Genomic DNA, 9,841 nt, shown 5'->3' with positions numbered 1-9,841 from the left:
ATATATATATATATATATATAAAATTAATACACATACCAAAAGAGATACACATAGTTTCGTGTTTTAATGATACTACTAGACATTTTTATGAAATACGCCATGAAAAACTATTAGTAGCTCTTTTGGTATGTGTATTGATTTGATATTTATCTCTCACTTGATGGAGTACTTTTTGTTGATTCTACCTATTTTGGATATATATACATGTATGTATATTCAAACACACACACACACATACACACATACACACACATGACAGAAGTAAATAGATACCCATAAACCATCGTTTTATGTTTATTCTAACTTGTAAAGGTATATTTTTTTATTAATTGACATTTTTATGTTTCAAGTTCTATATGTGAGTGTTTAATTATGCCGTGTACAAAAGAAGCCTTGGAACTGTCTGAATTTCAAAGAAGCCGTATTGTGGGGCATTCTGAAGATGGACATCGCGTAAAATCGTAGAAAACCTTGGCATCCTGCTTTCTACAGTTAATAGAGTGGTTGTGAAATTCACTAGAGAGGAGAAGGAGTCCACATCACCTCGCCCAGATCAACCAGAGCCCTCTGATAGGATCCTTCCCTTTGTTAAGAGAAGTGTAAAGGATAATCCTCGTTGCAAGGCCTCGAAATAGCAGAACAAGTTGAATTTTAGTCCCAGAACAGCTGTCAGGTATCTCCACAAACTTGGTTACTTTGGCAGAGCAGCAAGAAGGAAGTCACTTCTTAAACCAACCAACATCAAGCGGAGAAAAAATTAGGCCAGTGAGATAGTGTATGTATGTATGTATGTATGTATGTATGTATGTACTTATGGATGGGTGGGTGGATGGATGGATGGATGGATGGATGGATGGATGGATGGGTGGATGAATAGACAGGTAGATAGATGTAATACCCAGTGATCATTGTATTTCTTTGTTGTTGCTGATTTCAAGTACGTCCAAATAAGGCTTGTAGCTCAAATACACAGACGTATACTCATATATGGCCAAGTGCGGTTGTACAAGCCATTTTCCTTTCATTACGGAAATCATAGATATTATTCATGCATAGATATTACTTGTTTATATTGGTGGTCAAATAATCGAGTTAGCTTCCTAAAATTTTACGGGAAATGTGATCTCATATAGCGTGAAGGTTTTGATGAATTCTCTTAGTGATACATTTTCGGCAACACGTGGCAGGTTTGTGATATCCTTCATAAACAGAACTATCGGCCTTATGACAACCTTATTCTCAAAATAAAGTAATCGGCAAAAAGATTTTGCAAGACTCGTGCTCACAGTGCTGAGCCTACAGGGTCTCCAAGGAATGTAGCTGGGCTCGAGTCATCATCAAGCAACTGTCAAAAAGCACGTAGCTGATTTTCTGGCATGCTGTTGGAATACTTTCAACGAAGTATTTACTGAAAGGAGAATTGGTTTAACTTCTTTAGAACTTGCTATGCACAGAATAGATATTGTTACCTTGTCGACGACCTATTTCACTGGTAAGGGTCAATATGCTAAAATAAGGGATGGCTACGCTATTTTCTGGTATGAAAGAATTGATAATCAGAGGAGTGAGTCTGACATTGATTTTGCGATTGGGTGAACTTTAGTGTCACTTCTCACTAAGCTACCATATGGTTTAAATGCTAGACTTATGTCTCTGTCAGTGTCTGTATCTTGTAATCATTTGACAGTGTTTATGAGTTTTTATGCACCAACAATGCATGGTTCTGATGAAGACAAATATTTTATTTATGAGCATCTAAAAGATATTATTAGACACATTACTGTTGAAGTAATAATTCTTAAACTTCAACGCACAAGGTCGGGAAAATTTTTAAATACCGAAGTGTGTATGGCAGTGATTCTCAACCAAGGTCCATAAAGGATTTTGTTAAAATTTATGCGCAATGAAGTGGTTATACTTCTACAATGCACAAAATATGTTAACAAATTTTATATACAATTCCTAATAATATTTTATTACAAAAAATATAATAGGATTTTTCAGGCATCAAATGGCTATGAGGGTCCAGCCGAGTAAAATATGAATCAAAAGGATCCACAGGTAGAAAAATGGTCAAGAACCACCAGTTCAGAGCATCCTGAGATGAAACGATTAATGTCAACCCCCAACAGTATTTTACTACAAATGTGAACAGAATTGAATCTTATTATTTGTAATACGTTCTTACCAAAACAATATTGTCAAAATAGAATCTATTGGCCCAAAATAAGCTGTTAAATCAATGATTCAAAAAGAATTCAGTCATTAAAAATAAGCCGTGAACTGAACATGACTATGATCTTCAGAAAGCATAAGTCAAGAGGGACTTTGCCTTTCATTCTTTTGGGATCGATAAAATAAGTACCGGGTTATCACTGGGGGGCGGGGTCGAGATAATCGTCTTACTCCCCCAACCGAAATTGCTGGCCATGTACCAAAATTTGAAACCATTATTTCCGATAAGGTGAAGAACAAAACTGTCCCCGTCTTGGTTTGAAATTTGAACATTAAAGGACATAACTGAATTTTACAAGATAATTTATTGGTTCTCTGCTGTTTCGACCACCCCTTTAATAATTTCCTATAATCATTATAATATCGGTTTCAAATTTTGGCGGTATTTCAACTCAGAACGTAAAGACGGACAAAATGCCTTGTGGCATTTTGCCTCGGCGTGATAACGATTCTGCCTGCTCACCGCCTTTGTAATCATTATAAAATTGAAAAACTAAAACTAACTTCTGAAACTCATTATTTTTTGTTCTATTTCAGAACATTCTTGTTGCACGTATTTACTGAACAAACACGTCTGCGTTCCATGTAAGTAACACCTTCTGTTATCACAATGTAGAGACTGAACTAACGAGAGCATAATCCATAAGAAAGCTTATTAGAAATATCAATTGACTCACCCTTAAATTATATCTTACCATCTTAAATAAGTCTACATTAGCCAATATAGATCTTGGAAATAATCTTGATTTGAACACCGTTTGATCAAAGGCCTGCTCAATGAAGGCTTACCTTAGCCTAAACAAAACAATGAATGGGAGGAAACGCTGGGTAATGTATTTTAGGTAAGTTTTTGCTGTAAAAAGATGAGACAGTCATGGCTGAGGTACCTTATACAAAGATTTCTTCAATCAGACTAACTTGGGACCAAGCAACAACAAGGTAGAAATTGAGATGAGATTATGGTGTTGAAAGTAATATTATTATAATATAATGTGGGGTTTGTTTTATGTGATGTAATATGAAGATAGTTACTTCAGCCATTTATCCCCTGTGAAGTGTAAACCATCGACAACTTTTCTGCAGTTTTCGGTACTCGGTTGTTTTTTCTACTTCCCTTCAGTTAGATTCCTACTTTTTCAGCTCTTCTTCAGTATCCCAAGGGCGTCTTGTCTTTCGCCTCCCTTGTGGGACCTATTCTTGTGTTTCCCTCAAGGAAGGCATTCCTCTCCCAGGTCTTGTTTGTTTTGAATGTCATTAATGCATCTGTAACTTTTCTTTTTTATTAGTTAGGAGTGTTGGCCTTTCGCTAGCCCATTTTTACCTCTGGGAAGAGGTAATCTATATTAGTCTAGCCTCTCGCATTTGACTTCTCAACCAAGAGCTTAGCTTTTTGACTTGTCTACCGGCTTAGCTCTCAGGGTCACTGAGGCGCACAAGCTGCCACACCGCCACAGGGTGCAGGACAACTCACCACCGCCAACTTAACACCGCCGACTCAACATAGCCGACTCAAAGCCAGGAAAACTCATTGCCATGACAACTGAACACCAGGAAAATTGATTAATAAATAATTGTTTCGTTTTATAACTTTATTCGTTTTATAACTTTATCAGGTATTTATAAAAGATTAATTTAATACAAGACATGAATTTTAAAATTCGAATAAAAGTAATTGAGAAACTACATTTTCAATACAAGGCTAAAATTTAAATGAGAAATTTATTGAAAGTTGTATGCAATTCCCTTCAAATATTCTGTGGGAGATCGTTCTGAAAAAGATGAAACAATATGCAGAATTCTATCATCTGCCTTCATATACTTCTTCAGTTTAAGGGGATGGGGATGACTTCCAATCAGTTGCTCAAACAATGCATCTCGGTTTCTTTGCACCTTATGCAGCCCATTTATGACTCTCTAAATTGTGGAGTGCTCCATTCCCAGCTCTGTTTGGAGTCTCCTATTTGCTGCTTCAGTATGGTTATTTGTCCGGTCTTCCCGAGCAACATCCTCTCGTAAACATTCCACATTTCATAAGGGAAGAGTGAAGGTCTTCTACTATTTCCACGTCGATTTGGTTTTCCAATATAGGTATCTTCGAACCAATTCAGCAGTGCTGCAAATTCTTCAGGTATATCCGCAGAGAGGGCGTCAATATACAAATCAATATATGGAACAGGATCAAATGCTAAACTTAATATTATCTTGGCTTTTAGTGCAAAGGTAGCATCGTTGTTCTGCTTTTTTTTTATTATTCAAGCCATGTATTAAGAGTAATCTTTTTTATAAGTTTCTGATAATGTTATAAAACGAATAATTTATTTATTAATCAGTTTTCCTGTGGTGAGTTGTCCTGGCGCTGAGTTGGTGCTGTGAGTTGTCCCTATTCGACTGCAACAACGACTGAATCTTGTGGTGAAATGTGAAGATAGCGACGTTGTAATACATGCTGGAAGTCATATGATCACGTGGTTCTTTCAAGTTTTGCAGGACATGAACTGCCTCGTCTTTATCACGCAGGATTTATTTTCAATATCATCGTGCACTCTAATATGGGTCTCCGCTGTATTGAGTTGCTTGAAGATGGTCCTCGTCAACCTACCACCGTTGTCATTGATGATGTTCTGAACCTGCAAGACTAATTGGGCTGTCATTGCTTGACTGCTGAGAAAATTTTCTTTTGGACTTGGATGAGTCCATATCAATGAGTCCATATCAATAGCATTCAATTATTTCCAGACCCTAAAAATGAAGGACCTAATCACACTCAAGAAGTTGGTGATTTCCGAAACGTTTTTTTTTTTTTTTCGGCAGTAGGAACTCCGAGCACGGTGTATCTTTTCCTTTTTCTCTGCGGGACTGAAATCTATGCTATTGATACGTCAGAAAGAGGAAGGAAAAAGTTCCAATTTAGTGCATACTGTGTGACATTACTTTAGATCGTCTTCCATTTAAGATCCACAAAAACGTGTTCACAAACACTCGGCACAACCTGTATAGTGTACAGATAAAAGCGTTGTAATTTAATATCAAAGCAGTGTTGTAATGGAGAGTGGGGGTCAGTTAATAAGTCCTTTTATTCTAATGGCTTCTTTCTTCTAATTGCTGCTCACTGGAACTCATTACTATCGTCTTGTTTTCATTTGATCTCTGATATTCAGTCCTTTAACATATCTGTCAACCGATATTTTTTGGATTTGTAGGTTCCTTTTGCTGCTTTGTTGTCCCTTACGCTACAGTAAACTAAAACCTTGTTTGGGGCAATACCATTGTAGAAATATACTGTGCAGGCAGTTCCAAAATAATGTAATGCGAGGAGAGTGATGTGGAATTGTAGCATTGCCTAAATATAGTGTTGTGAAGATTGTGGATGCAATGGTATGGTAATATAGAATGGAAGTAACGTTATCTAAAAGTATTAGAAATTAATGTGCGTAAAAATTTTGTCATGCATATTTTTTCTCATGACAAAAGTATGTGTTCATTTTATACTCACGCAAGGCGTGTAACCTTTTGTGCACTGTTTGCAAAATGTTTTGTGTGCGCACACACCAACAATTTGAACAGAACACTTCATAAAAAAAATAGTGTATTGTGATGGCAGTGTTGTAGTAAATTTGTGAAGAAGATGCGTTGTAAAAATGTAGTATAAAGTCAATGTTGTAGTAATGTAGTAATATTAAAAATTGTGGTCTGTGGTTTCATAGTACAGAATGAGACCTCACACAGGCGACGTTTGTTTGCGTAAACAACAATATTTATCATATTGTTCTAGTTGCCTAATATCCATTATATGTAATAATGTCAGAGCTGAGAATGTATTCAGTGTATTTTTCTCAGATGCTAAAACCTACGTTATTTATGCCAATGTGAGGTCTTCTACCCTCAAATTATACACTACCGTCTTAAAAAGATATGAACACTTTCGATAATGTTGTATATAAATATGAAAAAGTTATTGGTGGAATATTTTACATCGTATATCTGTTTCATCAGCGCTAAACATCTATAACAATAAGCCAAAGAAGGAGCTTCTATGGAGTCGCTCAACCAGCTTGATATAACAGACAACTCGCCTTAAAATCATACCTTCGATGGGAAAAAGATTGGGTGGTTATGCTTGAGAGCGTATTTGATCACATGTTTACTCGAGCAAGGCTGATTTCTGATTAAACAAGTACAACAACGACAACTTTCACTGTGGCCTGTGTTAATTAAACATGATTAGCTTCTCTCCGGCGGTGTCTGGCCACAAAATGAAATAGATCCAATGATCAACAGAACTACCTATCCATGGTGTTATAATGTATAATAACTGACTAGACTACGGACACACATCCTTCAAGCAGAATTCAACGCGACACAGCGTTTGACAAGGTTGGGTTCTCTGAGTTACATGTACAGTGTTTCTGACAGGTTTTCGAGCAGCTTCAATCAAGCCAATATCTTATTTACAAAGCTTGAGTCAACCTGAGATTTTGGCTGAAGACTCATTCTTCGAAGTATTGCAGAGTAGTATTTTCTAGAAATAGCAACCGAATCTCACCCAACAGTATTGGCCAATGCAAGAGTTATTGGATAATGTAGACTTTTCTCTCTCTCTCTTTTTTTTTTTTACACAGCTTAGTCACAAGAAGAGCACAGCCCTTGACTTTTTTCAGGGTCTCTGATACGGGTAGATGGAAAGGGGAAAGCAATCCTTAGATCGGATATCCAGCTCGAATCCTCGCACACAAAATGGACTCCGCTAAAGCGTCAGGAGGTGGTATTAACAGATTAGAAGCACCAAAAACAAGAATGGTCCCACGATGAACTTCCATACGATTTCTGCCTATCAAACTTCACTCAGAAGGCCTTGATCGACCCTCGTCTGTGATAGAAGGCACTGTAACAAAGATCCGAACCCTAATCGCTAGATACTCGGTCAGACACCACGAGTGAGCAACCAGTTTCATGCGATCGGTCTATAAATCAACCAATCAACGTGAAGCTGTGACGTGATGTAGTTTCCTCGAATGTTCTAAACTTTAACTGCTTAACTCTTATAAAAGTCTGTAAGCGACCGTGTGATCATGAGAGATGACGAGGAATGGCTCCTTTAAGACATCGCACGGTCGATACAAATAAAAATATTAAAAGAGGATAAATGAGTATAGTGCCAGAAGGAAAAGAGAGACACAACCGGTAGAAGGTTTAAGAGAAGATTTTATTGATATGTCAACATGTATGTCTTTGTGTGTGAGTGCGACATATAAACATGATAATAGACAGACCGTCATGTAAACAAAGTGTGTGTATATACAAACATGTGTGTATGTGTTTGCGAGAAATACAGAGCATAGAAAAGAGTCTATAAGGACGTTAGAAGTAAGTCCAGACACAAGGATGGTAAATACCAGTTCGTATTCAAAGTACACAGTGGTTGAGGTGCTGTAACAAGAAGTTGTGGCGGCAATGCAGAGCCGGGAAGAGACACGTGTTGTGAGAAGTTATGGCTTCAATGCTGCTGCCGGTTACTTGTTACAGAAGGTTTGTCGCAGGTTGTATTTGCTGTTAACCATTGTGAAGCATTTCACAAACAGCGTTGTTGCGAGCGTTGCTGGTTAGTGTGTACGTAGAGAAGTTGATGTAGACGCTAAGAAGCTGGAAGCGACGAAGATGGAGGTCCTGAATGCTGGACGAACTGTTGACGACTCTCCATGTGGCTGCTGTTGTCGTCCCTAGAACTGGTTGTGTGCTCTGTGATCAGTGGCTAGACCTCAGAAGGTCTGGAGCCGAAAGGACTGACAAACTGTGACGGTGAGAGGCTAGCTATTTATAATATACTGTCGGCGTAAACTGGGGTTCAGAAAAGACTGTCTCACGCGACCTTATCTGAAGGCTGCAATTGGTTGGGTTGCATCTTGGCGCACAATAGAACAGGAGATAAAATGCGCCAATACCAACCAGTCAGAGTGATGGATACAACAGGGTCCAAAAGTGCGGCCGAAGGCTAGCTATTATCCACTACGTCCGTATTAATGTATATATAAGAGAGAGAGTATCCCTTAAGTCGTACGCTAGAAGCCGTTTTTGGCGGTCAATCAATCGTAGAGTGTTGAAGGTGGCTGACTAACTCATGCGACGCTACTGTTACCAGGCAGACAGCAAACTGACCGCTGACGCTACAGATTACCTCGGAGATTCATACAGATGACTTCGTGTAATTTTTGACTGACCATATGATGTCACACAGATAGCTTTCTACATTTTCAGATCATTTTTTCTCTCCTCCCACTCAGCAGTTATCAATATTGTTCATTGTAAATCGCCAACACCAAATATCATTATGTCAGCTATCATATGTATATAAAGGCTGTCTTTATATCCAACTTAACGTGGATGTTTTTGTTGGAACACTGAATACTGCGTTATTTACCTTGAGGGTACCTCTTATATGGACGCATGGTGCATAAAAGTACGCATATTTATATTGCTGGCAGACGATAATCAGCTGCTATGGGCGTCGGAACAGCTAGATTACGTATTTCGACCTACCTGGGCTCCTCGGGGACAGACGTCCGACAACCGCAAACCAGTTGAATCTAACTGCCAACAATAAATAGGATTTCTGTCGCTGATGTCACAAATAGCCAGCAGGCTTATTAACAAAAATATTAGGGATCGAAGGCAATCTTTACCCACAACTTACCAAAAGGTTCTTTATATCTAACTTAACGTGGATATTTTGTTATCGTTAAGTTGGATAAAGATTGCCTTTTTGTATTAATACTGCTTCTGTCGCTCATAGATAGATAGATAGATAGATAGATAGATGGATAGATAGATTTTTATACATACATAAGTCAACAGCGTTGGAGAGCATAAATGTTAAAGTTGGAGTTGAGAAAAAGTTAGCTGAACATTGGAAGCCCTCTGAACATTGGGTTACATGTATCATAATGATTCATGCCAACATCATGGTTGTTGGTCAATGCTATGTGAACGGTGTAAAAGCTGTAAGACGTGACATGGGCAGCAGCAACTGAGACTCGAAATCTTGACCAGAAGAAAGGGAAACACCTAGTGTTTTACTGCGTCCGCACGCCGGAATTCATCCCCACATATTTGAACAGGGCCTCAATTTAGACAGCTGAGTGAAGTTACTGGAGACCGTGGTCAATCCTTGGCGGAGAGGGTTGGTGCTGGGAGGCCATATGTATGACAGTAGGATTCAGCTTCTTGCCTTGCTTCCGGAAAAAGTCAGAAGAGATTGTCAGAGAATTTCTACAACTTCACCGGCCCCAATTTCTGGCCTTATAATCCTGCCGATTGTTATCCCATGGTTTACTATGTGTGGGTTGGGAAAGATATCAATTGTTCTACCTGCAGCACCAAGGCCGAGTAGGTGGCCAAGATCAAGGTGTTCGAAGATCATCTCAGTAACACAATGAGGAAAGCATGCGCCAGTTCTGGAACCGTCTTGAGGCTGTGGTAGAAACTGAGTGCGACTACTCTGAGAAAATTGTTATTTACCAGTTGATATTTTTATTTTCATTAAAATACTTTTATTTTTGATGGAATATTGCGTTTTCTTTTCCTGTTAAGCCAACTGCCAAATTTAATCCG

The 9,841-nt window shown here is 38.4% G+C and overlaps 1 long non-coding RNA gene across 1 annotated transcript in view; it reads left to right on the top strand.

Moving 5' to 3' along the window:
* LOC106876219 (uncharacterized) overlaps nucleotides 1-2,887 on the top strand; it is a 13,019-nt gene extending 10,132 nt beyond the window's left edge. The window contains exon 3 of the long non-coding RNA XR_001410206.2: nucleotides 2,774-2,887. This is a non-coding gene — a long non-coding RNA (uncharacterized LOC106876219). The remainder of the gene's footprint in view (nucleotides 1-2,773) is intronic.
* Nucleotides 2,888-9,841: the final 6,954 nt, after the last annotated feature.

Source organism: Octopus bimaculoides, chromosome 8 (assembly GCF_001194135.2).
Source record: "Octopus bimaculoides isolate UCB-OBI-ISO-001 chromosome 8, ASM119413v2, whole genome shotgun sequence".
In the NCBI taxonomy this organism is placed as follows: Eukaryota; Metazoa; Mollusca; class Cephalopoda; order Octopoda; family Octopodidae; genus Octopus; species Octopus bimaculoides.
The sequence above is the reverse complement of the archived record's forward strand: the minus strand, read 5'-3'. Positions and strand labels throughout refer to the sequence as shown.